Consider the following 27,924-nt stretch of genomic DNA (forward strand, 5'->3'; position numbering starts at 1 on the left):
GCCGGATAGTGTCGGCTGCCTCTCATTTGTGGAACAATAGCCTGTGCTTTGATGGATCGCAGCTAGTGCGTATCCCCGTGTGGGATAGCTTATGATGGCAAATGTGAAGCAGTGTGGCATTTAGCTGTGATCGTCCTCTGTGTTGGCACTCGGAGTGCCTCAACCCTTGTTCTGGAGGCACACGGGGGGTGGGGGGGGGGGGGGGGGGGATCGGCTTGCTGGTGTGCCGATAGGTGAAAGGGATTTATGCTCCACGAAATCATTATAGGAACTTCACCAACGTACTTGGATCCTAGTGAATCTGGCGAGATAAACTTCAGCTGAAGTGCGGATTCGTATATGGTAGTATTCTTATTTTAGACAAGCTGTTTTAAGATCTACTTATGCAGAAGCTGATAAACTTCTATGGCTATGGCGTAGGTCTTGTTTTGACAAAACTCTTTTGTGAATACTTAAGTTTCAATATGCATATTGATCTAAACGATTAAATGTGTGCTGAATATTGTTTATATTGTAATTATTTTCGGCACGAATTTGTTTTATTTTCATTGACAATTTTGTGTGTATTCCCTTTGACGTAACCACATTCACGCTGTCCTTAATTAAAGTCCTAGTTTCAAAAACACTGTAGAAAGAGAACAACTGCTCATAATGACTTCAAACTTGAATAGCATTTTATTGACACAGGGAGAAACCTCATGCAACAACAACAAAATTGTAAATAAAATTTTACCAATAAATGCTGTTATAAGCATCTTAACGTAAGTGGGTTCCACTACAAATGAAACATAAATCGCAGTATGACAGCTGTGCTTTGAGTTACACATTACACCATCTGTACTGTTAAATGTGCATGACCGCACCAGTTCTAACTGTTAGTTAGGTGAACTCATGCACCACGGCAATGTTGTGCCACATCAATTGCCCTGCTGCCAAAACCGCTTATAAATCAAAATGACATCGATTTTTTTTCTTGTCCTTGGGCAGAAAACTGCATAAAAAGCTAAGTGACACAGATTTTTTAATTGTCCTTGGGCCCAAAACCAGCACGAAAAGCATCAATGAAAACATCGGTTTCTAATTGTCGTGAGACTGATGGAAGACATGTTCAGTATGGTGTGCACCGTTTCCTGCATCAAGTTTGAAACCGAGGAATAGCGTAGTCCACACCAGATCAGATTGTCTTAGAGGTCACGATCAGAATGTGCTGCACAATGCGAGACTTCAACTCAGCAGTGTTTGTAATTGGAACACTGAACACGACATCTTTTAGATAAACACAGCCAGGAGCCATACACATTAATATCAGCTGATCTGGATGGCCAGGCCTGTAGAGAAGTGACTACTGACAGTTCTATTATTTCCAAAACGCCTCTGCAGCAGATGCTTCACTGGCCGTGAATTGTTTGGAGGAGCGCCATCTTGCATAAAAGTTATCCCACCCACACATCCACACTGTTGATTGGTTGGAATGATGCTGGTGGCAAGAGAATCTCATAGCGTTTATTAGTGATGGTACAGGTAATAGCACCCACAGGATTCGTTTCCTCAAATATATATATATATATATATATATATATATATATATATATATATATATATATATATATATATGGTATACACTACTGGCCATTAAAATTGCTACACCAAGAAGAAATGCAGATGATAACCGGGTATCTATTGGACAGTATATTATACTAGAACTGACATGTGATTACATTTTCACGCAATTTGGTGCATAGATCCTGAGAAATCAGTACCTAGAACAACCACCTCTGACCGTAATAACGGCCTTGATACGCCTCGGCATTGAGTCAAAAAGAACTTGGATGGTGTATACAGGTACAGCTGCCCATGCAGCTTCAACACGATACCACAGTCCATCAAGAGTAGCGACTGGTGTATTGTGATGAGCCAGCTGCCTGGCCACCATTGACCCAGACGTTTTCAACTGGTGAGAGATCTGGAGAATGTGCTGGCCAGGGCAGCAGTTGAACATTTTCTGTATACAGAAAGGCCCGTACAGGACCTGCAACGTGCGGACGTGCATTATCCTGCTGAAATGTAGGGTTTTGCAGGGATCGCATGAAGCGTAGAACCACAGGTCGTAACACATCTGAAATGTAACGCCCACTGTTCAAAGTGCCGTCAATACGAACAAGAGGTGACCGAGACGTGTAACCAATGGCACCCCATACTATCATGCCGGGTGATACGCCAGCACAGCGATGACGAATACGCGATTCCAATGTGCGTTAATTGCTATGTCGCCAAACACGGATGCCACCATCACGATGCTGTAAACAGAACCTGGATTCATACGAAAATATGACGTTTTGCCATTCGTGCACCAAGGGTTCATTGTCGAGTAACACCATCGCAGGCACTCCTGTCTGTGATGCAGCGTCAAGGGTAACCGCAGACGTGGTCTCCCAGCTGACAGTCCATGCTGCTGGCAAACGCCGTCAAACAGTTCGTGCAGATGGTTGTTGTCTTGCAGACGTCCCCATCTGTTGACTCAGGGGTCGAGACGTGGCTGCACCATTCGTTTCAGCCGTGCAGATAAGATGCCTGTCATCTCGACTGCTAGTGGTAGGAGGCCTTTGGGATCCAGCACAGCATTCCATATTAACCTCCTGAACCCACCGATCCTATATTCTCCTAACAGTCATCGGATCTCGACCAACGCGAGTAGCAATGTCGCGATACGATAAACCGCAATCGTGATAGGCTACAATCCGACCTTTATCAAAGCCGGAAAATGGTATGCATTTCTCCTCCTTACACAAGGCATCACAACGTTTCACCAGGCAACGCCAGTCAAGTGCTGTTTGTGAGTGAGAAATCGGTTGGAAACTTCCCTCATGTCCGCATGTTGTAGGTGTCGCCACTGGCGCCAACCTAGTGTGAATGCTCTGAAAAGCTAATGATTTGCATATCACAGCATCTTATTCCTGTTTCTTAAATTTCGAGTCTGTAGCATGTCATCTTCATGGTGTAGCAATTCAATTTTAATGGCCAATAGTGTATATATATATATATATATATATATATATATATATATATATATATATATATATATATATATATATATATATATATATATATATATATATTAAAGGATGCCATCAACCCACACCACAGAGTCACATTTGTAGCATGATGTGGTACCAGTTGATGTGCATGTGAATTTTCCATTGTCCATATTCTGTAGTCCTGTGCATTGACGCGTCCTTAGATATGTAAATCGGCTTAGACTGTCCACAGAATGTTCCATGTACATTCATTGTCCACTTCCATGCAAGCAAGAAACTCCAGAGCGAACGCTTTTCTTGCCAGCAGATCGGCAGGAAGCAACTCCTGAACATGAATGATTTTGCAAGGACAACATTGTGGGATGTTTTGTAGGCTTTTATGCAGCATGCCTGTTGGCATGCCCAAAATTTGGGCAATTCCCCATGCGCTGCATGTTTGAACACCATCAGTCGATACCTCCTGCAGTGCTGTGGCCACATCTCTGACAGACGTCAGATCAACTGCTTCCCTCCCTCTGCCACTCAGCACTTCGAAAGAACCTATCTTTTCGAATTTTGTAATCATTTTCCCCCATTCCTTAGCAGACATCGGATCGATGCCTTTTTTCGTACAGTTGGGGGTCCGTAACTTCTGGAGCGCTGCTGCTGCACAGTCACCGTTCTGAGAAAGAGGTTCATCAGCAGCGCAGGATCGTTCGTCGAGACAGCCATGTCGCACGTCTCGGGCACAAACTGACAAACAGCCGTGTGCCGTGCGTCTGTAGTGTCCATACTCTGTCGCTTACAGCGCTGTCTAGTTTTTTCCGTGACGTCTCTCCCTTCGTCGATACGATGCTGTATAAATTTGACATCATGTTGAGCATTGGTTCTCTCTGTACAGTGTTTTGAAACTGGATCTTTGATTACCGACACACTGTATATTATTCGTGGATCTCTGCTCTTTTATGTATTAGTAAATTCAGCTGGTAGAGCGGTGATTCATAATTGAGCTAAGTACACTATGTGATCGAAAGTATCCGGACGCCCCCAAAAACATACGTTTTTCATGTTGGATGCATTCTGCTGCCACCTACTGCCAGGTACTAAATATCAGCGACCTCAGTAGTGATTAGACATCGTCGGAGCAGAACGGGTGCTCTGTGGAACTCACGGACTTCCAATGTGGTCAGGTTATTGGGTGTCACTTGTGACACCCAAGAGATTTCCACACTCCTAAACATCCCTAGGTTCATTGTTTCCGATGTGATAGTGAAGTGGTTCAAATGGCTCTGAGCACTATGGGACTCAACAGCTGAGTTCATGAGTCCCCTAGAACTTAGAGCTACTTAAACCTAACTAAACATCACACACATCCATGCCCGAGGCAGGAGTCGAACCTGCGACCGTAGCGGTGGCGCGGTTCCAGACTGAAGCGCCTAGAACCGCTCGGTCCCTCCGTCCAGCGCTGGTGAAGTGGAAACAGGAAGGGATACGTACAGCACAAAAGCGTACAGGCCAACTTCGTCTGTTGACTTACAGAGACCGCCGACAGTTCAAGAGGGTCGTAGTGTGTAATAGGCAGACATCTATCCAGATCATCACACAGGAATTCCAAACTGCATCAGGATCGACTGCAAGTACAATGACAGTTAGGCGGGAGGTGGGGAAACTTGGATTTCATGGTCGAGCAGCTGCTCATAAGCCAACACACATCACGCCGGTAAATGACAAACGACGCCTCGCTTGGTGTAACCAACGTAAACGTTGGACGATTGAACAGATGAAAAACGTTGTGTGGAGTGGCGAATCACAGTACGCAATGTGGCGATGCGGTGGCAGGGTGTGGGTATGGCGAATGCCCAGTGAATGTCATCTGCCAGCGTGTGTAGTGCCAACAGTAAAATATGCGGGCGGTGGTGTTATGGCATGGTCGTTTTTTTTCATGGAGGGGGTTGCAAAATATTGTCTATGAGCACTATGGGACTTAACATCAGAGGTCATCAGTCCCAAGGTCATCACTCCCCTAGACTTAGAACTACTTAAACCTAAGGACATCACACACATCCATACCCAAGGCGGAATTAGAACCTGCGACCATAGCAGTAGCGCGGTTCCGGACTCAAGCGCCTATAACCGCTCGGTCATACCGGCCGACTGGGGCTTACACCACTTGTGGTTTTGCGTGGCACTATCACAACACAGGTCTACATTGATGTTTTAAGCGCCTTCTTGCTTCCCACTGTTGGAGAGCAATTCAGGGATGGCGATTGCATCTTTCAATACAATCAAGCACCTGTTCATAATGCACGGCCTGTGGTGGAAGACAATAACATCCCTGTATTGGACTGACCTGCACAGAGTCCAGACTGAATCCTATAGATCAGCTTTGGGATGTTTTTGAATGCCGACTTCGTTCCAGGCGTCACTGACTGACATCAATACCTCAGTGCAGCACTCCGTGATGAATTGGCTGTCATTCCCCAAGAAAACTTCCAGTGCCTGATTGAACGTAAGCCTGTGAGAGTTGAAGCTGCCCTTAAGGCTAAGGGTGGGCCAACACCATGTTTAATTCCAGCATTACAAATGGAAGGCGCCACGAACTAGTAAGTCATTTTTAGTCAGATGTCCGGATACTTTTGATGACATAGTGTAGAAACCTGACTGTGAATGCGCTATCAAATTTTTGCTCAGCTTGTTTACCACACAGATTGTTTCTAATTTTTTTCTTGCTATTTATTATTTTAAAGGTTGAGGGGTGAGTTTTTTTTTTAATTCTTGTGGATGACTGTTACCTCTGGGAATAACGAAAATTTGTGGTAAAATTTTATATTTTATGGCCTGGCCCTGGCCCTCTCTGCTCCAAATTTCAATGAGATTCCCTTGAGAACCATACAGAATCTGTATTTATCCATTCCGAAATGAAAGGAGCTGTTTTTAATGCCATCTGTTTTCCTACGCCGTATTAGTCGTAGTAGTGTGTTGAGTGTTTGGTATTTCCAAATTTCTATCCGTGTTCTGTATGACTGAGATGTCAATAGATGAATCTAAATAATGCTAATGCGAAGAGGTGTGCGAGTTTAAGCTCTACACTGATAGATGTAGTCCGCTATTCCACGACTGGTGTCCTCCCTGCAAACCAAGCGGTAAATCGATGATGTATGCAGATACTGTGTGAAGTGATGTTTACGGATGTTTATCAACATTGTTCTGGTAATAAATGCACGATATGAGATAACGTACACGAATGAAAAAGACATGAGCTTTTAGCGTAGAACAAAGGTACGGGTACTACTTTTTTCTATTGCCGTCATCATGTTTTCATAGGACTCATTAAGCAATTAGCTATTATCTTCTTATGGTGTTAATCGTAACTCACAGCTATACTACATTATTTTGACGTCATTTTCCCGGGTTTAGTTGAGACTCAATCGCCTTTGACATTTTTATGATGTTTTGGGACAGTGTGAATTCGTATATTATTTTAGGTCTTATCCGTCGCAGCAAAAAATCAGTACTGAGTACGGGAGCGTATAAGTTTTTAAGTTGTGACAGCAAGTTAGATAGTTTTGTAAGGAGTATGAAAACAGTATGGTTGAAATGTATGTACAGCATCGAATAAAGTGTTAATTAGTTTTGCCCCTGAGATTAAATCTGTGCCTTCATGAATGTTAAAGAAACTCCTGGTATAGCGGTATACTATCAGAAGTTGCTAGCGATGCTGTGATCTCCAGCAAAAGTTGAAGCCTCTGTTAAATACTTGATAATGGACAAGAACATTCACACTATGAAGTTCGCACAGGGTGTAATGATGATGGATTTACAAGGGACAAGGACCGTGTGTATCATAATATGATGCTCTGCAGACGTGGATATGGGTGGTGGCTTGCAACGTGTGGTTGGGAATGAATGATTACAGATTGTTTCAGCACTGCAGATGACAATACCAAAACACCAACACCTACAACTAAAACTAGGAAAATAGGAATAGGACATTTCCCTTGTCCTTTGTAAGTCAACCACAGCTGATACCAAGACACCAACACCTACAACTAAAACTACGAAAATTGGAATCGGTCATTTCCCAATATTTCAAGAAAAAATTTGCTCAAGTTAAATCACTGAAAATCTTAAATCTTACAATTTGCGTTAGTGCATGAGAATTGTATTTACTGCATACAATCCAGCATGTGATGTTGGCTGCCAGTTTTTTCTCGCTTTTGCATCTCTCCATTCTTTGTAGACAAGTGCAGTTAAAAGCAAAGCCCTGTAGCATTACTTCACGTAAAACTTACTAAAATAAACAATACTTCCAGTTCTAAACGAGCAACGTGTACGAGCAAACCACTGCAAGTTCTAACAACCCTACCACAACAAAGGTCAAAAATTAATAATGATTGTGGTGTTGCTCACGCTGCTGAATACTGCATTTTCGGGCAACAACAAAGTTATTATGTGGCAGGTGTCATTAGAGCATAGTTAATAAAGTCATTTCATGTAATAATGAATAAACTAGGCACTCATCTTTTCGTGTTTACCACGCTGGTCTCGTTGTAAAATCATGGCTCAATCAACGAAAATCCAGGTGGTGATGATTCCAAGCTCGGATGCAAAGAGGCCTAGGTTTTATTCTGAGATATTCAAAAGTTTTATAGATGTGTTTCACAAACCATTCTTGAAGATTACACTTTTGCAAGACAATAGTGATGTAAAAAAGTAATCAGCACTCCGAATTTAAGTTACACTTCTTTTTTATTACTTTTGCTGCAATATCACGTAACACACTAAACATCACTTCACAATACAAAACATAGTTGAAAACATCTTCCTCACTGTTAAAGTTCACATTTTATAAACTGGCTACAATATGCATCTTTCCAACATGACGTCCAAGACTTAACACTCTAACTAACTACTTACGCGCCCAAAAATCAGAGTTACAAGTACATCAAAGATCATAGTGACAAAAGAAAGAATACACATAAGAATAATATCATTGCAATATAAACATATCGATGTATCAAAGTACCTCTACATTAATGAAATCAAATCTGAATGTTGTCTCAGAAATATGTTAACTACTTTACAGAAATACAGTAGAATATTGCTGGTATCGAGAGGTTCAGGTGAGGTACCATAATGGTTACGTAATTCAAGTACCATTACAAAGTGGAGTGGGCAAATGTTCGCCACACTTTTCCTCTTTGACATGGAACACGCAGAACAGTAATACAAGCAGCAGGGTGCCAACAACGACGAGTCGAGCTGCCATCTGTCGGCACAGCCAAGCAGTAGTGAAGCATCCACTAATTTTATTTTGCAGTTAGAAGCAACACAGGAAAATACTGAACGTGACAAACACTTCATTTGCTACACCAATTACTCTTTTTTACACTTTGTTAACAAAATTGCTATAAGCGCCCTTATCTCTGATCTATTTGTGATGAGAATACTTTCTACCCGGGTACATTTCTAATAAGATACATTATATGTATGGCTGATTCGCTAGACAGAGAGTGCCCCTACGTTCACTTGTGACAATTTTCGTCTCTGTCTGTGTCGAAGTGTCTGAACAATTTTATCCTGGGCTCTACGCCCGTGAACGGCACCTTGTATTTTAAACAGTGTTTGTCTCCGTTTATATGTCCACCATGTTTTTTCTTTAAATGTCTTCATTTGTATATTTGTGTTCTCTGCGGTTAAAGAGCGGCGGCGTCTGCTGCTGCATGGCCTGCCTGTAATACAGGTTTCAAAATAACAATAAAGAAAAAAAAACTAGACAGAGAATTTTTTGCAAGGCACAGATCGTTAGGTTGAAGGTGTGTGTCACTGTATACCATTAACACAATTAGAGGTATGCACAGTGGGGTAGCTTGGGGAATGGAAGGTAGCCGGCTTCGCGCCTGGCATATACTGACGGTCGGTGTTGTCCAGGATGTCAGGGTCGGACTAGCCCCAGTCCGTGCCCGGGCACTGTTGTGAATGTCGGACAAAAAGCAGCCCAAGTTTCATAGTTTACCTTCATTTCCGGTCTAACCGATGCAGCGAGAAGGTCCTGGTAAATCACAAGAAGAAATTTCATCCTCGCATTCAACTGAAAAAAATGTTGATTGTCCGACATGAAGTGGAGAAGAAGGAATGCTGAGAACATTCCTTGACGGATGTAAATGTCGTGTGACTAGGGCCTCCCGTCGGGTAGACCGTTTTCGTCAGGTGCAAGTCTTTCGATCTGACGCCACTTTGGCGACTTGCGCGTCGATGGGGAGGAAATGACGATGATTGGGACAACACAACACCCAGTCCCTGAGCTGATAAAATCTCCGACCCAGTCGGGAATCGAACCCAGGCCTTTAGGATTGACGTTCTGTCGCGCTGACCACTCAGCTACCGGATGCGGATCCTTGACAGACGATCTCAGAATATTTCACTGAGGAAAAAATTATTTATTGAAGATGTTGCATTGTTAGCTGCAACAGGGAGAAGAGGTGCTTTGTGGATGCTGCACATTTTAGCGATTTTGACCTTAATGCTATAGTGTTCTTCTTCGGCACGCCAGTCTCCACTATGTATGGATAGATTCAGCTACGTAAAAAATCCATGCAATACGCACGTTATTTATATATAAAGGCAAACTAAGGAATTTTCCCTTGCTTGAGACCACTTAGACGAGATCGTGTGTGCACTTCAAGTTCTGTACTCGCATATTTTACTGTTAGCGTAACTTCTTCTACGTAATCCTTAATATATTGTACAAATACCACTTTGTGTCGTCAAATGTTTTTTATTCCAGTCTTTGAACACAATATCAATTGCTTTGACGATGACCGGTTTCAGTCAGTAATGACATCTTCAGATCTGTTCTACACCATGTCCTAATGTGATAAGGACGTAATGGCATCGTCAAAACGTATAAATATACTCAGCACAGCATCGTCACATCGGTCTAAAATAAGATGTAGAATTGGCCACATCGTCCACACACGAGTTGCAAAAATGACTGGACGATAAGGCCTATTCTACACCTTATTTTAGATCTATGTGACGATGCTGTGCTGAGTATATTTATATGTTTTCACGATGCCATTGCGTCATTATGACATTAGTACATGGTGTAGAACAGATTTGAAGATGATCATTACTGACTGAACCGGTCATCGTCAAAGGAATTGATATTGAGATCAAAGATTGCAATAAAAAACATTTGACGATATTGGCTCACTGTTCGTATTCGTAACTATGACGCAGCTGGTGAAAGTTTGTGTTGTATTGTGAAATTTCGAACATTGGCGAGTGCCGCGATAAACTGGTACTGTTATCGTCAATTGTAACGATTAAACTAATTTGTGCTCTTTTCAGAACCTGTAAGACATTTCCTTCCAGCATATGGAGACATGCAAATCAAAGAAGTTGACAGTGCTAAATTTCTGGGATTACAACTCGATAATAAATTCAGTTGGGAAGCGCCTAAACAAATCTGTATTTGCACTGAGAATGATGCCAGATGTAGGGGATATAAATACAAAAACCTCGCACACTTTGCTTACTTTCATCCTATTATGTCATACGGGATCATATTCTGGGGTAACTCATCAAATCGAGCAAACGTTTTTAGCGTGCAAAAGCTTGTAATTAGAATCATTTGTGATGTAAACTGAAGAACATCACGTAGAAGCCTGTTCTAGAGGCTTATTCTAACCACTGCTTCTCAGTATACTTATTCCTTGACGAAATTTGTTGCAAGTAATATATCTCTGTTTCCAACACACAGCTCAATACATAATATCAATACTACGAATAAGAACAATCTATCAGATAAGACCTAAATCACTTGCCTGGGTCCAAAATGGGGTCCAGTATACAGTAACGCACATTTTCGATAAATTGCCAGTAACCATTAAAAATTTGGTTTCAGATAAAGCACAGTTCAAACAGAGTTTGAAAGACTTTTTGATAGGCAACTCCTCCTATTCTATAAATGAATATCTTAACAGGGACTGTTGTACAAACTTAAGTAAAAATGTCTGTTGGATTTCAGTTTTCGCAACACTTGGTCATAACAGTCAAGATTGGGTATTTTGTGTACGATAAATTTATTAAAAGTGCAGAACTATGTTTCACTCTGACTGTGTATTAATTCTGTAAATATGAGCAATTCCATTTTAAGGTAACGTATTCACCTATTTTGACAATCGGAAGATTGTCAAATATCAGGGTAGGGGGTATTGTACTCAAATGTCTTACGTTTTATGTTATACTTCCTAACTTGTTCCACACCCACGAAAATCATCTAATTTTTGAGTCTATGGAACAAAAATTGAATGTTATTTAATCCTTTAAAATTTCTGACGACACTATGCCTATCTTCGTTCAAAACAATCTTTCTCTAATTTCATTGTACAGATGCGTGAGGAACAGGTTAGTTTCATCATTTTCGGACACTTAACAAAAATATATTTTCTTAAGTTAGCAGTACGAGTGTTTTGGATACGTAATTTAATTCGTATCAAATCATCATTTGTGCTTCACAGTTCAGCCAAAGTGAACATCGCTCTGGAATTTCATTGTAGATAACCGCAAATAAACGTGCTTTTTTGAGAATTTTCGGAAGCTACCATTGTCCTTTGTACAATCTACGAGCAATTTGTAACAAATAGGCGTTTGTGATTTAGTTACTGTAACAAATTATCTAAATAACATATTGTGTTACATCTAGTTTTCCCTTAAAGATGAGTAGCCCTTTATATTATCTGCATTTGTCGTAGATTAACTCTTTTTTTCGTGTCTGATAAAAACTATAATTAATATCAAAACTTTCAGGAAACTAGTCATTTTTATCACCGGTTTTTGTGTTGCCTTACTAGAAATCTCCTTTTTTGTATCTGCTTCAGTTCTTATGGGGAATTAGCAACTTTTTAGCTAAACAGGCCGCAAGATAACCAGCAGGTTTAATTTAAAGATATTTGTTCACTCCCTTGTAATACACTGTACCAGCCAAAATGCAACTCCCACTACGAATGCTGTTCTCAAACACAGGATGAGTTGGTTGACGTTCGTAAGCGGCTGGAAATCGCCCTGACTACTGTCAAACGATTGACAGCTTTTTGCCAATCGTTATGTTGGAAGAGCTGGTTCAAATGGTTCAAATGGCTCTGAGCACTACGGGACTTAACTGCTGTGGTCATCAGTCCCCTAGAACTTTGAACTACCTAAACCTAAGTAACCTAAGGACATCACACACATCCATGCCCGAGGCAGGATTCGAACCTGCGACCGTACCAGCCGCGCGGTTCCAGACTGTAGTGCCTAGAACCGATCGGGCACTCCGGCCGGCTTGGAAGAGCTCCCAATAGTCGTGGACCTGTGATACCTGTACCAGAGGTGCCTCAAATACTGTCCTCTCCTGTGGATCCTGTCTCGTCTGCAGAAAGTACAGAATCTGTCATTACCTGTCAACTTGACTGCGAGTAATGTGTACGTGGTGGACAGGGATTAGAGAGGACTCAGAATGTTTTACCAATCCCCCTAACCAACAAGTTTGAGGGACGGTCGTTCACTGAAACAGAAACTGAGCCAGGGGGAATCACCTCACCTGTTCTGGGGAAACCTGTTTTGTCTGGTGTCAGGAGGAGGAAAACGCAAAGGGGTAGGGGTCTGTTAATTGTCAGCAGTTCAAATGTACAGAATGATGGTATCCTTTAGGGAAACGGCAGCAAGGGACAGGAATGGACACCAAGTGAACTCAGTGTGTATGCCTGCAGACCTCACCCAACATGTTGATGAGACTATTCAGACAACCATTGAGGTAGTAGGGTGCAAACAACCGCAGTGTGTGGCGCGCACTGGAACAAATAATGCCTGTCTTCTGTGCTCCAAGGTCGTTCTTGAGATATTCCAGTTACTGGCAGAGAAGGTTGAGAAGACCAGTCTTGGACGTGGAGGTTCAATGAAGCTCACAATTTGCAGCATTCTCCCTAAAACTGATCGTGGTCCTTTGGTTCTGATTTGAGTGGAAGGCCTGAACCAGAGACTTCGAAGGCTGCTGCTTTCTGGACTTGCGCCATAGTGTTGAGAACTGTATGGTCACCCTAAATAGGTCAGGTGTGCACGACACATCAAAGGCTGATATCCAGGTGACTAAGTGTGTGTGGGGTGCGTACAAGGGTTTTTGAGATGAGGCGACTCTCCATCCAATCCAGAAAATGATAGCTATAGGGAACCCAGAAGCATCAGTGTAAGATCGAAATAAATGCCTCGCACAGGTGGGAGTATTAAAACCCTAATGGTAAACTGCCAAAGCATCCACGACAAAGTGCCAGAGTTTGAAGCACTCATGAAAAGCAGTTAAGCTCACATAACACTAGGTACAGAAACCTGATTGAAACCTGAAATTGATAGCAGTGAGATCTTTGGGGAAAATTTAAGTGTATATCGAAAGGATAGGCAAATGGGATATGGAGGTGGTGTATTTGGCACAATAGACAAGAAACTCAAATCCACTGAGATAGAAACTTAAGCAGCACATGAGATTCTTTGGACAAGACTGGGTATCAGGAGTACGCATGAAATGATAACTGGGTTTTTCTATCGCCCACTAGACTCATCGCCTGATGTTTAGGGAAAACCTCAGTTCACTTGTACGTAAGTTCCCCAATCATACTGTAATTGGTGGAGACTTTCATCATCCAACAATTAATTGGTAAAATTGCAGTTTTGTATAGGTGGGCATGATAAGACATTCTGTGAAAGTTTACTAAACGCCTTCACTGAAAACTACCTAGAACACATAGTTAGGAACCCCATTCACGATGGAAATATATCGGATCTAATGGCAATAAATAGACCTAACGACTTTGAGTATGTCATCATCGAAAATGGTATCAGTGATCATGACCCGATTCAGGCAACATGAAAGTACCAAGGACAAGTAAAACAAGCACAAAGATACATATGTTCAGTAAACCAGATAAAAAATCTGGTAGTGTCATACCTCAATAAGGAACTTGAAACTTTCAGCATAGGCAGGAGTATGTAAAGGAACTCTGGCTCAGTTTAAAAGAATACTTGACCATGCACTGGGTGGATATGTACCCAGTATGACACATCATAGTGGAAGGGACCGTTCACAGTATCCAGTCACTGTAAAGAAACTTCTAAAGAAATAGAGATTACTGCATAATAGGTGTAAAACAAAGCTTAGGGCTATAGATAGAGAGATACTGAATGAAACGCGTTTGGCTGTGAAGAGGGCAATACGTGACACCTTCAGTGATTACCGTAGCAGAATACTGTCAAGCCATATTTCACAAAACTCACAGAAATTCTGGTCATATGTAAAGGCTGTTAGTGCAATCGAAATTAGTGTCCAGTGCCTAGCGAATGAGAGAGGAACTGAAATTCAGGTTAGCAAAGCAAAAGCTGAACTGCTTAACTCAATTTTCAAATGTTCCATTACGAAGAAAAACCCATGAGAAATGCCCCCATTTAATCCTAGTATCACTGAAAAGCTGAATACAATATATATTATTGTCAGTGGCGTTGAGAAACAGCTGAAATCGCTGAAACTGAACAAAGCTTCAGGCCTGATGGAATCCCTGTTACATTCTGAACTGAATTTACAGCTGACTTAGCCCCTTTTCCAACTCTAATCTATCGTAGATTCCTTGAACAAGAACCGTGCCCAATTCTTGGAAAAAGGCACAGGTCACACCTATCTACAACAAGAGTAGTAGAACTGATCCACAAAACTACCGTCGAATAAGTTTGACTTCAGTTTGTTGTAGAATCTTAGATCATATTCTGAGCTCAAACATAATTAGGTATCTTGAACAGAATGACTACCAGCGTCGATTCCGAAAACATCGATCATCTGGAATCCAACTCACACTTTTCCTACGTGACGTACTGAAAGCTGTGGATCAAATAAGTCAGATTTCCGAAAAACATTTGACTCAGTACTATACCTACGCTTATTGTCAAAAGTACGATCATGTGGGACATCAAGTGAAATTTGTTACTGGTCTGAGGACTTTTTGGTAGGGAGAACGCAGCATGTTATCTTGGATGGACAGCCATTGTCAGACGTAGAAGTAACTTGGGATATGGCCCAGGGAAGTGTGTTGGGACCCTCGCTGTTCATGTTGTATATTAATGACCTTGCAGACAATATTCATAATAATATCAGATTTTTTACAGGTTATGCAGTTATCTATAATGAAGTACTGTCTGAGAGAATCTGCTCAAATATTCAGTCAGATCTTGATAAGTTTTCAACATGGTGCAGAGATTGGCAACTTGCTCTAAATGTTCATAAATGTAAAATTGTGCACTTCACAAAATGAAAAATCACAGTACCCTATGCCTATAATATCAATGAGTCACTGCTGGAATCGGTCCATTCATACAAATTTCTGGGTGTAACGTTTTGTAGCGATATGAAATGGAATGAACGCATAGGTCATGAATAGAACAGGTGGTAGACTTCGGTTTATTGGTAGAATACTGGAGAAGTGCAATCAGTCACAAAAGAGATTGCTTAGAAATTACTTGTGCGACCCATCCTAGAATATTGCTCAAGTGTGTGCCACCTGTACCAGACATGTGTAACAGAGGATATTGAACGTATACAGAGAAGGGCAGAATGAATGGGCACAGGTTTGTTTAATCCGTTGGTGAGTGTCACAGAGATGCTGAAGGAACTGAAATGGAAAACTGTTAAAGGCAAATGTAAACTGTCCCGAGAAAGGAGGTAGGAGACAAGGAACTAGTAGAACTGAATCAGTGGGGAGGGGGCGTGAGTCGTGCTTGGGTAGCTCAGTTGGTAGAGCACTTGCCCGTGAAAGACAGAGGTCCTCAGTTAGAGACTTGGTCGGACACACAGTTTTAATCTGGCAGGAACTTTCATATCAGCACACACTGTGCTGCAGGGTGAAAAACTCATTCTGGACCTATCCCGAGAAAGTCTACGACCAAAGTTTCAAGAACCTGCCTTAAATGATTACTCTAGGGATATACTACAACCCCCCCCCCCCCCCCCCCCACATATCACTCACATAGGGATTTTGAGGATAAGGTCACAATAATTACTGCATGCACAGAGACATTCAAGCAATCATTCTTCCCCCCACTCCATACGTGAATGGAACAATAAGAAACTGTAATAATGTACAATGGGACGTACTCTCTGCCATGCACCTCATGGTGATTTGCAGAATATAGATATAGATTTAAATGTAGAAAATTCTGTAGTAAAGCTATGGTGTAGAATACTAGATATTTGTGCAAAGTTTGTAGTGAACGATGATAAAAGACAAAACAAAATGCGAATGGTATACATTTTAATTTTACCTTGAAGAGGAAATAATTTACTCTTACGTCCACACCTGCTTTTAGGCATGTCTATTAAAATAAAATTTGTACGTAATTACGCTGAAAAGAATTATTTTTAGATAATGAACGATAAACTGAAAACAAATGCACATACCTGCACAAGTTTCATCACAGACTGGTAGAAAGATAAGGCAACAGCTAAATCACAGCCGACATTCACTGAGGGTGCCCGGGCACAGTCTCAGCTGAATCCGATACAAAGCACAGGCTGGGCTAGGCTAGACAGTGCTGACAGTCGGAGACTGCCGGGCATGGTGTCGGCCAACTGTCCTTCCACGAGCTACTACGCCTATCAGCGCAGGGACACCGAACCTGTTAAAATGAAGTTGCCGGATGATGAGGAGTTGGTATGTTCATAACTTTGTATCGCTCCATTTCATGTCCGCCTCCAGTCCTACATCGGCGTAACTCATGCCTAAGGGTCAAAACTGGTAATCGCAGTATTTTTAAACTTCCCTCTCCGACAAAACGGAAGTTGTTGAGGTTACACAGAAATACCTCAGGTCATTTTTAGCCTCCTGTTGATTTCTTTCCCTGCCCATTCAATCATCATCTTCAATTACCTCTAACACAGAAGCTCAAGCTTATTTTTTTTCTTGTTTTTTTTTTTTTGGTGTGTGGTAGTACTGAGGTTACCGCTCTCGATGGTCTCTGCTTCTAGGATATGTGGTAGAAGCAAATTTTCGCTTTATTTGACACTTTCAGGGGGGGAGGGGGGCAATCAAGTGGGTTCCTTGCGGATCTGGAATCTTAAATGTTGAAGAACTCAACAATTAATTGCATTAAGGCTGAACGTAGCTGAACATCTAAGTGAACATAAGACAGGGTAGATTCTTGTGTTAATGGGGAAATTGTGTCCCTGCTATGAATGTTGTTCGATAGTGCCTACACGTTCAAGATGCTGGGCAACATATCGTATATCATCTATCCATTGGAAGATCGTAGTTGCGTGGTCGCGTATCTTTGCGCTAAGGTATTTATCGTGAAGAGTCCCGTGTACTGCTAGAATACTCGTCCACCGTGAGAGGCCTAAACACCACTTAAGGCACTTTTTAGGAGAGTCTGAAGTTCTTTAATATTAGAGTTGCAGGTCGTCCCCCACGCAGCTCTGCCATGACCTTCAAGAGTTTCAGCTTTGTTGCCATGTTGAGATCTTTGCTGAGAAAGATTGGCATCAGGGCATGTAACATCTTTAGTGTCATCTTTTCCTCTCCTTTACATGTGTTTTGAAGGTAAGTCCCTTATGAAGCCATACACCAAGATAATTATGTGAGTCTTCCAGGGTGTCCTGTCCTCATTGATCATCAAGTCCATGCCAAATATCGACTGTTTCTTCATAAATAAGACTGGTGCAGTTTTGGTTTCGTTGATGGTTATTTTGTTATAGAAAGCCCATGTTTCAAGTCGATCCAACTGCCGCTACATGCGTGCAGTCAGCTGTGGTATAATGCAAACCATGGTTAAGAAAGTGGTGTCATCGACATAAAGACCAGTGGACATGTTATGTTCCAGTGGCACATCGTGAATGTAAATATTAAGTAGTAATGACGACAAGACAGAGCCCTGAGGGATGCCAGAGATTTAATGTTTCATGCCAAACTTCTTTCCTTCAAGCTAAACAAAGAGTAGTCGGTTGTGTATAAAGCTATCTTAAATCTTCACATAAAAGTCCTGAAAAGGCATATTGGTAGAAGCTTCTCCAGCAGCTTAATGTGCCAAACTTTGTCTTACCCTTTTTGTATTTATGAAGACACTGAGGGTAGAGTCGGACCTGTTAAAATTATATTGGATTAATTCCGCTGAAGTTCCACAGACACTTGCCCGTGAAAAACAAAGGTCCTGAGTTCAAGTCTCGGTCCAGGTTTAATCTTCCAGGAAGTTTCAGGATGTATATTATTGACTATAGCGATATCCAGTATATCAGAAGTTTTTTGCTGAAAATAGGGTATCCTGGTAGACTGCAGTGGACCATAGACAGCTGCATCCTGCTCTAGTTCCAGATCATACAGGATGCAGCCTTCAGGGTTGGTGGTCAGTGAATGCCGGGCCATATTCTCGGCATTCAGGTCGCCAGAGTAGTACTTCGTTGTATGTAACGAATATTTGGGAGAGGTCCTCCAGGATGAGATCCTTGTTCGGAGGGAGATACACCACGACGAGACTCACTTTTCCAACTGTAATACTGACTGTGACAGCTCTCGCTTCCAAAGACATCATAGGTGATAAAACTTCCACAGAGTGAGTAAAGGTGTTCTTGATGAAGACTCCCCCCCCCCCCCCTGACCTTCCCTGTTTGTCTGATAGCCATGCATGTCATGAAGTTTGAACTGAGTCGTTGCCACTAAATGCGTCTCTAAGGTAAGGAGGATGTCTGATCAGTGAGTGGTGATGAAACATTGAAGTTCCACCTTATAGGCCCTCAAGCCATTAGCGTTCTGTGTGGTAAAATTGAGATGGCAGTAATTCGCTGTGTGCTCAGAGAGATGGCAGCACTTACACCTGGGTGGCCCCTCCTTCAGTTTATAATACCTGACCCCTGTCATGGTGTCAAAGACATGCTAAAGTTGTAGATACAGTCACTGTCCTTGTCTTTTGGCAGAATGACGATGTAAACCAGAAGAGGTTGCAGGTCCTCAGATGCGTCCTCTCGATTTTTATATTGATAGACAGTGGCTGCAGGAAAACCTTTTCCACAGATTTTCTTTGTCAATTCGTCCAGCGGGAATTGCGCTGGAAGATCCTTCAAAATGCCGGCCGGAGTGGCCGTGTGGTCTTAAGCGCTACAGTCTGGAGCTGAGCGACTGCTAGGTCACAGTTTCGAATCCTGCCTCGGGCATGGAGGTGTGTGATGTCCTCAGGTTAGTTAGGTTTAAGTAGTTCTAAGTTCTAGGCGACTGATGACCTCAGAAGTTAAGTCGCATAGTGCTCAGAGCCATTTGAACCATTTGATCCTTCAAAATAATTTTCAACCGCATGTCTCCAGGAGGTTGATGTGTGAAAAAGTCAAGTTGATGTTGTTGGAAGAAAGCGATGGCTTTCTGTTGGTCACAGTAAGCTTCAGAGTGGCACTTGATCCTACTTCCTTCGCACACAGCCTACGTTACCCATTAATTGCGTTTTTAGCACCACGTTTAATTTGAGGTTCGACAGTTGGGTGTTCTGTTGATCTTCTTGTGTGTCATCATCTTGGTCTGTCGGTGACACGAGCGGCTGAAAGCGGTTTGATGTTTCTATTATCTCCACCCACCACTTACGAGGGTTTGAATCCTGTGGCAGTGAGGCACATTTATGTTGGTGCTTATGTTGCACCACAACGAAAATTTCTTCGTCGGCGCTTTTCTTCGCCGGTGCATCACACTTGAGAGCAAGATCTTCATGTTCCCTATTTTCAGTCAGCCCACATTCATCATCGTCGTCAGGGATGGTACTGACATCAAAGGAGAGTTCCTCTTCCTGGTGATGGTGTGTTTCATGTGATGCCGTATGTTGATGTGGTGTGCGTACTGTAGGACCTTCGGCACACACACCATCAGATTATTTGACTTGTCGCTCTAACGAAGTAGGCGAGTGTCAGCAATATGTCTCGTGATCTTATCTTCTGCCGTTAGGTCAGACGATAGAAATACCACTTACACGCTTAGAGTAGCAGACTGACGGTGACCAACTTTAAACAGAACTTGATTAATTTTCACACACATTTATTAAAATAATAATAAGTGTAAACATTACTTAACTTGATTCTGGGTGCTATCGACAATTGACAACCTGAAGTTCCTTTAGTCTTGGTACGTTAACCTTATTCTCACATATCTCTGATACTTGACAAAAGTGTCTATACATTTATCTTCATGGCTATGTACAGGAATATGGTAATCTTATTAGGCGCAGACTGAAACTTGACTATAGACTGGTACAGACTAATGCAGACTGGTGCAGACTAATGCAGACTGACTAATCGGAGGTCTGTACACTCGTTATAATACCTCGAGTGTTGAGGTATCACTGCGCGAGTGTGATCCGCGAGGAGAAAAGGTTCTACGTTAGCAGCAATCTCATTGGCTGCGTTACATATTAATACGCGGATCAGCAGTAGCAGAATTTGGTCCATCTCTAAGGCAGCGCCATCTCGTAGTGCGGAGATGGACGAGCGCTGTGCCTGCACTGTTGTGCTTAGCGGGGCGCACTCTAGTGGGGAAGTTGTGTACGCGCTGTCTGTGCAGAACTATGTACACAACAGTTGTGTAGTCGGTAGCTTCCAGACAGCAGTTTTGTTGAATTACTCCGCTGCCTCAAGTGTCCAACATAGAGAGCTGATTGCCTGCCACTAGCGTCCCGATTAGGTTCTTGTGGGCTGACCTGTGCAGAAAATTGTGAAGCAGTGAGTTGTAATTTCTGTTTCGAGAGACCATAGACTTTGCCTTCTTGAACAGTGATTAGTTTGCTCTCTTTTTGCACGCACTGCCTGTCTTTGCCCTTGTAGCGCTGTCCTGCCTTGAGGAAGGTGGCCTGGCCATACTCGAATGGGGCCCTGGCTGCCCTCATGCCCTAACCTAGCCATTCCCTAAGAGTCTGGCAAGCTCAGACTATCTCGTCTATACCTATGGCGGCGTTGAGGCGGAAATAAGCAGATAAACGGTGAAAAAATTAAGGAAACAAGCCCGTTGTGCATAAGATGGAAAGACATGATGAGGAAGAAAGCTAGTAGTGAAGAGCAATTTCGACATAAACACAGTCACGCAGCTATGAGGGCAAATCAGAAAGTCTTTGCCCTATTTCTTTTAGGCAAATTACGGCTGTAAATGCGAAGTCAACATATCCATTTCCAGTGTTGGACCTTTCCTGCCTCATTCCAACCTTATCTGCCAGCAGCTCCGCCATACGGCGCTGCTGTCACTTGTTAAAGATGGCGGTTGTGATTCACATGTCCAATGCGTTAGAGCAACTGAGTGTGATTCGCTTTCCATAGAACGAGGGACGAACACAGATCGAGATCTACAGGGAAATACAAACCACATATGGGGAAAACTGTCTCGCTTTGAGAACTGTGAGACAGTGGTGTTATGAGTCGGGTGCCGTGGAGTCTTGCTCGACAGTGAGCAGGCAGTGAGGTCGCGTTCGTCGCTGACTGACAACATTTTCTGCGTGGATACAATGGTGAAAGCAGATTGCCGTGAGCACATCGATGCCATTTCCCAGTAGCTTGGCATATCGTATAGGAGTGCAGCGATTCACAAGTAATGATGAAGTCAAGACAGAAGTTTGATGGTGGCTCCATAGTCAGCCAGACGAATCCTACCACAAGGGTATCTCAAATTTAGTTCTGCAATGGGAGAAGTGTGTGAACTGATGTGGGGACTATGTGGAAGATTATTGTAAGGTACAAAGAATAGGATGTCATTACCTGTGTGTACTTTACTTTGGCTAATAAAAAAATAGGGACAAAGACTTTCTGATTTGCCCTCGTAGCTCGTGCCTCGCCGGACTACAACCAGAAAGCGAATGCTCAACCTTAGATCCTATACTGAGGTGACAAAGTTGTAGGATAGCGATATGCACATATACAGACAGCAGTAGTCTCGCATACACGTGCTATAAAATGGCAGTGCATTGCCAGAGCTGTCATTAAATAGGCCATAGATAATACAGATTGTGCATGATATTATAATACTGAAACCAACATCTAAGTCTACATCTACATCTAAGTCTACATCTACATCTAACTCTGAAAACCACCGTGAGGTGCATGGCAGAGGTTTCGTCCCATTGTACCAGTTATTAGAGTTTCCTCATTTTCCATTCATGTACAGAGCGTGGGAAGGATGATTGTTTGAGCGTCGCTGTCCATGCAGTAAATATTTTCATGTTATCCTCACGATTCCTATGTGAGTGACACATAGGGAGTTGTAGTATATCCCTACAGTCATCATTTAAAGCCAGTTATGGAAACTTTGTTAATAGACTTTCTAGGGATAGTTTACATCTGTCTTCAGGAGTTTTTCAGTTCAGTTCCTCACGTATCTCTGTGCCACTCACCAACAGATTAAACAAACCTGTGACCATTCGTGCTGCCCTTCTCGGTATACATTCAATATCCTCTGTTAGTCCTATCTGGTACATGTCCCACAAACTTTAAGAAATCTCCTTTGTAGACTGACTGCACTTCCTCAGTATTTTACCAATAAACCAAAGTGTACCACCGCCTTTACCCAAAACTGAGCCTATGTGGCCATTCCATTTCATATCTCTACAAAGTGCTACACACATGTATTTGTATAAGCTGGCAGATTCCAACAGTGACTGATTGATATTATAGTCATAGGGTATTATGTTTTTTCGTTTTTTGAAATGTACAATTTATGAACATTTAAAGCGAAGTACCAATCTTTGCACCACTTTGAAATCTTATCAAGATAAAATTCTGTTTCTTTCAGACAGTACTTCATTCTAGATAGTTTCATCAGCTGCAAAAAGTCTAAGGTTACTATTAATAGTGTCTTCAAGGTCACTGATATACAACATGAATAGCAAGGCTCCCAACACACTTCCCTGGGGCACACCCAAAGTTACTTCTACATCTGACAATGGCTCTCCATCCATGATAACATGCTGCGTCCTCCTTACCAAAAAGTCCTCAATTCAGTCACAAATTTCAGTTGATACTCCATATGATCGTATTTTTGACAATAAGCTTTTCGAAAGTAAAAAAATACAGCAGCTACCAGGCTGCCTTGATCCAAAGCTTTCAATATGTCCTGTAACAAAAGTGTGAGTTGGATTTCATATCGATGTTTTCGGAATCGATGCTGGGTGGCACTGAGGAGGTCATTCTGTTTGGGATAACTCATTATGTTTGAGCTCAGAACATGTTCTAAGGTTCTACAGCAAATTGATGTCAAGGATATTTGACGATAGTTTTGTGAATCATTTGTACTATCCTTCTTGTAGACGAGTATAACCAATGCTGTTTGCCAAGAAATGGGCATGGTTTTTTGCTCGAAGAATCTACAATAGATTACAGTTAGAAGAAAGGCTAACTCAGCTGTGAATTCAGTATAGAATCTGACAGGGATTCCATCGGGCCTGGTGCTTTGTTCAGTTATAATGATTTCAGCTGTTTCTCAACACCTCTGACACTAATTCTTATTTCATTCATCTTTTCAGTGGTACAGCGATTAAATTGAGACAATTCTTGTGGGTTTTCCTTTGTAAAGAAACATTTGAAAACTGAGTTACACATTTCAGCTTGTGCTTTCCTACCCCAAATTTCAGTTCCAGTCTCTTTCACTAGGGATGGGACACTAACTATGGTGCGACTAACAGCCTTTACATATGACCAGAATTTCTCTGGGTCTTGTGGAAGACCATTTGACAAAATTCTGCTATAATAGTCATTGAAGGCACCACGCATTGCTCTCTTTACAACCAAATGTATTCATTCAGTACCTCTCTATCTACACACTGTTTTATACCTATTATGCAGTAATCTCTATTTCTTTATAAATTTGTTTCCAATGACTGGATACCATGAAGTGTCCCTTCCATTATGAACTGTTCTACTGGGTACATATCTATTCAGTGAATGTCAACTATTCATTTAAACTGAGCCAGAGTTCCTCTACGTGCTACTGCTCTGTGGCGAAAGTTACAAGTTCCTCGTTGAGGTATGACACTGATTTCTTATCTATTTTACTGAATATATATCTTTCAGCTTGTATTAGTTGTCCTTGGTACTTTGGTATTCAGTGTTGCTACAACTGTGTCATGGTCACTGATACCAGTTTCGATGTGGACATCCTCGAAGAGAACAGGTCTATTTGTTGGTGTCAAAGCCAATATGTTTTCATCAGACGTGAGGTTCCTAACCATCTGTTCTAGGAAGTCTTCAGAGAAGACATTTAGTAATGTTTCTCAGGATGTCTTATCATGCCCATCTCTAACAAAACTGTAATTTTCCCAATTAATTGTTGGACGATTTAAACCTTCACCGATGATTACAGTTTGATTTGGCACTTACATATAAGTGAACTGAGATTTTCTCCAAAGTTTTCTGTTATATCAGAAGATGAGTCTCACACCTGATAGAAGGACCCAATTATCATTTTATGCCCACTTCTGATACTATGTCTTGCCCAGATAATCTCAAATGCAGCATCAGTGGATTTAAGTTTCTTGTCTATTGCGCCAAATACACAACCTCCATTTTAATTTGTCTATCCTTTTGATGTACACTCAGATTATCACCAAAAATCTCACTGCTACCAATTTCATGTTTCAACCAGCTTTCTGTACCTAGTGTTATGTGAGCTTCACTGCTTTTCATGAGTGCTTCAAACTCTGGCACTTTGTTGCAAATGCTTCACGAGTTAACCATTAGGCTTTTAATACTCTCCTCTGTGGAGGCATTCCTTTCGATCTTCCACTGATATTCCTGGGTTTCCTAAGTCACGTCATCAGGGGGCAGGAAGCCGAGTTTTTGTTGTTACACACTGTGTGAAGTGGAGTTGACAGTTACAGTTTTTCTCATTTATAGCTAAAATAACTTGCGTTATCCCTATTACATGTGTATCAGCACATTTAACATAATTTCTCGGAAATTCGTAATATTAAAGTGATGGTTATCGTTTTGACATGTTCCCAAGTGAAACACACTGACAGTTCTGCTTACAAGCAATATAATTACTGTTCTTCATCGAATTCTTGTTTTTGCTGCATTGTATTTTAGTTCATCGCTTCCACAGGAATAGAAGACAAAATATCAGTTTGGCAGGCATCATTACTTTTCTGACGATTCCTCAACAAAACGTGTGCACTGTTTTGTTATGCTTTTATAAGAAATGAAATCCGTTTGTATCCATAATGTCCAGTTTATTCTGTAACACATATCATATAGCCTATTGCTCACCCTATAGAAGCCAGCGCATTTCTATGAAATACATAATGATGTTGTTAAATACAGGCTGTTTACATAATAATGAATTAGCTCCTATCGCATGATTAAAATGAATCAAGCGTTTTTTCACCAGAAATGAACAAGAAGATTATTGTGTAAAGCTGATACCAGTAAACAATGCAGAAAGCTTTTTAAGACACTTGGAATTCTTCACACACTTCCCAAAACATGTACTCTTTAATAACTTTCTTCAGATGAACTGTGATGTACACAGTTACAATACATGAGATACAAGGTAATCTTTATGTACACTTTGGCTTTTTTCCTTGTGTTCAGAGTGGAGTTATGGATACCACTACGAAGGTATGTTACTCGACAAGCTCCCACCTTATATAAAGCAAGAATTAGAGAATTCCTACAAATTTAAATGAAAAATTCACTTAATTAGCAACTCTTTCTAGAAATTATCTGAAGATCTATATAAAGGGATTAAAAAGTACTGACAGTTGCAACAGTTGCAAAGCTATATGTCAAATAGATTTCATTGAAATGCATTAACTTCTTTGGGATCAGAAACTGACTATATGATATGTGTTAGACAATAAAACAGACATTATGGGTATAAATGGATTTAGTTTCTTATTAAAGCATAACAAAACAATGCACACGTTTTGTTGAGGAATTGTCAGAAAAGTAATGCTGCCTGCCAAACTGATATTTTGTCTTTTGCTGTTGTGGAATCGGTGAAGTGAAAGGCTCACAACAAGAACAGGTATTCGCTGAAGAACTGTAATTCAGTTGCTTTCAAACATGAATGTCAGTACATTTCACCTGCCCACATGTAAAACCTATAACTGTTGCATTAATGCCAGGAATTTCTGAGAAATTATATTAACTGTGCCACTACATGTGTTACAGCAATAAAGCAAGTTGTCTTATTGTGGAAATCAATGGTTTATTTCAGTTATATATCAGAAAAACTGGAACTGTCAAGTCCACTTCACATAGCTTGTAATGATGGAAACTCAGCTTCCTGCCCCAAATCACATGACTTAGACATTGGTTTCAAACCTCAATGCAGTGGAGATAGGGGCATGTCTCTGTTATTTATGTATATGGTCATTACCTCTCGCCAGCTCCTGTCACTGGTATCATTGACGATGCCAGCACTGGAAGTATTTCTTGATGCCTCCACGACCTTCAGTTTTGTTGGCACTAGGGCTAGGTGTACATCACAAGGGATCCTCCTAAGATCATAGCTATCTGACTGAACCTTCCACGTGAGGGCAGATGATGGTATGTCCACAGATATGCATATGTGCTGTACGTCTTGTACACTGCAATATACCATGATGCATGTTCAACTGTCAGTCTATGCCGATGATACAATGCTGTTTACCTTCAACCTGGATGTACACACGATGAGACATCACCTCCAACTCTGGAGCGATACCTCGAGTTTGTGTTCGACGAAGTGGCAGCTGAAATTCAATCAGCAGAGATCCAGACCCAAAGACTGCTGCTGCCAGATCTTCCATCAGTCGAAATCCTGGGAGCATCTATCCCATGGACTACAACAATAAAGTACCTATGGGGTCTCATATCTGAGACATCAGAGGCAGAGCCACTGATCGCCTTTGCACTCTGTATCCGTTGCTCAGTGCACAGTTGACATTGCCATCCCACCACGCTGTCATGCTGTATCTAATGCTGGTCCAACTAGTGTCGGAATACATAATCATGGTGTTGGGAAAAACTGCAGTCTCACTCATCGCAATGCTGCAAAGGGTACAGAACTGACCCCTGAAGACCGTCCTGTGTCTTCTGAGAAAGTACACCACTTGTCTGCTACACAAGCACATTGGCATCCTGCTCCTACAGGACAGATTCCAGATCACTGCAAAGTCCTTCTATGAAAAGGTGGATCAATCCCGCAACCATCTCATCCACGAACTGGGCCACCAACCACATCACAGACCAACCATGTGTTGGCCTGACAGGCTGCAAGAATAATTATTCTCTCATAGTAGCCCCAGGAGATCATAACATCACTGTAGACCGATACATATAGGTAAAGTTTTGTTCTCTTTCTTCCCCTCAGCAACAGCAGAAACAGCATATTTATGCATACACTGCTCAACATAACGAGCAAAGAAAGCCTACGAATGGAGCGTGAGCATCAGGAGCTGTCATGTGATTCATGTGAAAATGTTTCTGAGCTGATTACAGCCACATAACAGAAATTAATAGACTTTTGACATGGGATAGTTAGTAGCTGGAGCTAGATGCATAGGACATTCCATTTTGGAAATTGTTAGGAAATTCAATATTATGAGATCCACAGTGTCTAGTGTGTGCCAACAAAACCAAATTTCAGGCATTACCTCTCATTACAGCCAATGCTGTGGCTAACGGCTTTCGCTTAACGAACCAGAGCAGCATCATCTGCATGCAGCTGTCACTGCTAATGAACAAGCAGCAAGCACTACGTGAAATAATCATTGGTGTTAATGGGCTATGACAGCATATGATGGGCGTGAGTGCCTTTGCCAGCAGCATGACATCGTCTGCAGTGCCTCTCCTGGGCTTGTAACCATTTCAGTCGGACCCTAGAAAAACCGTAGCCTCACGAGATGA

This window comes from Schistocerca cancellata, chromosome 11, assembly GCF_023864275.1.
Source record: "Schistocerca cancellata isolate TAMUIC-IGC-003103 chromosome 11, iqSchCanc2.1, whole genome shotgun sequence".
Taxonomy (NCBI): Eukaryota; Metazoa; Arthropoda; class Insecta; order Orthoptera; family Acrididae; genus Schistocerca; species Schistocerca cancellata.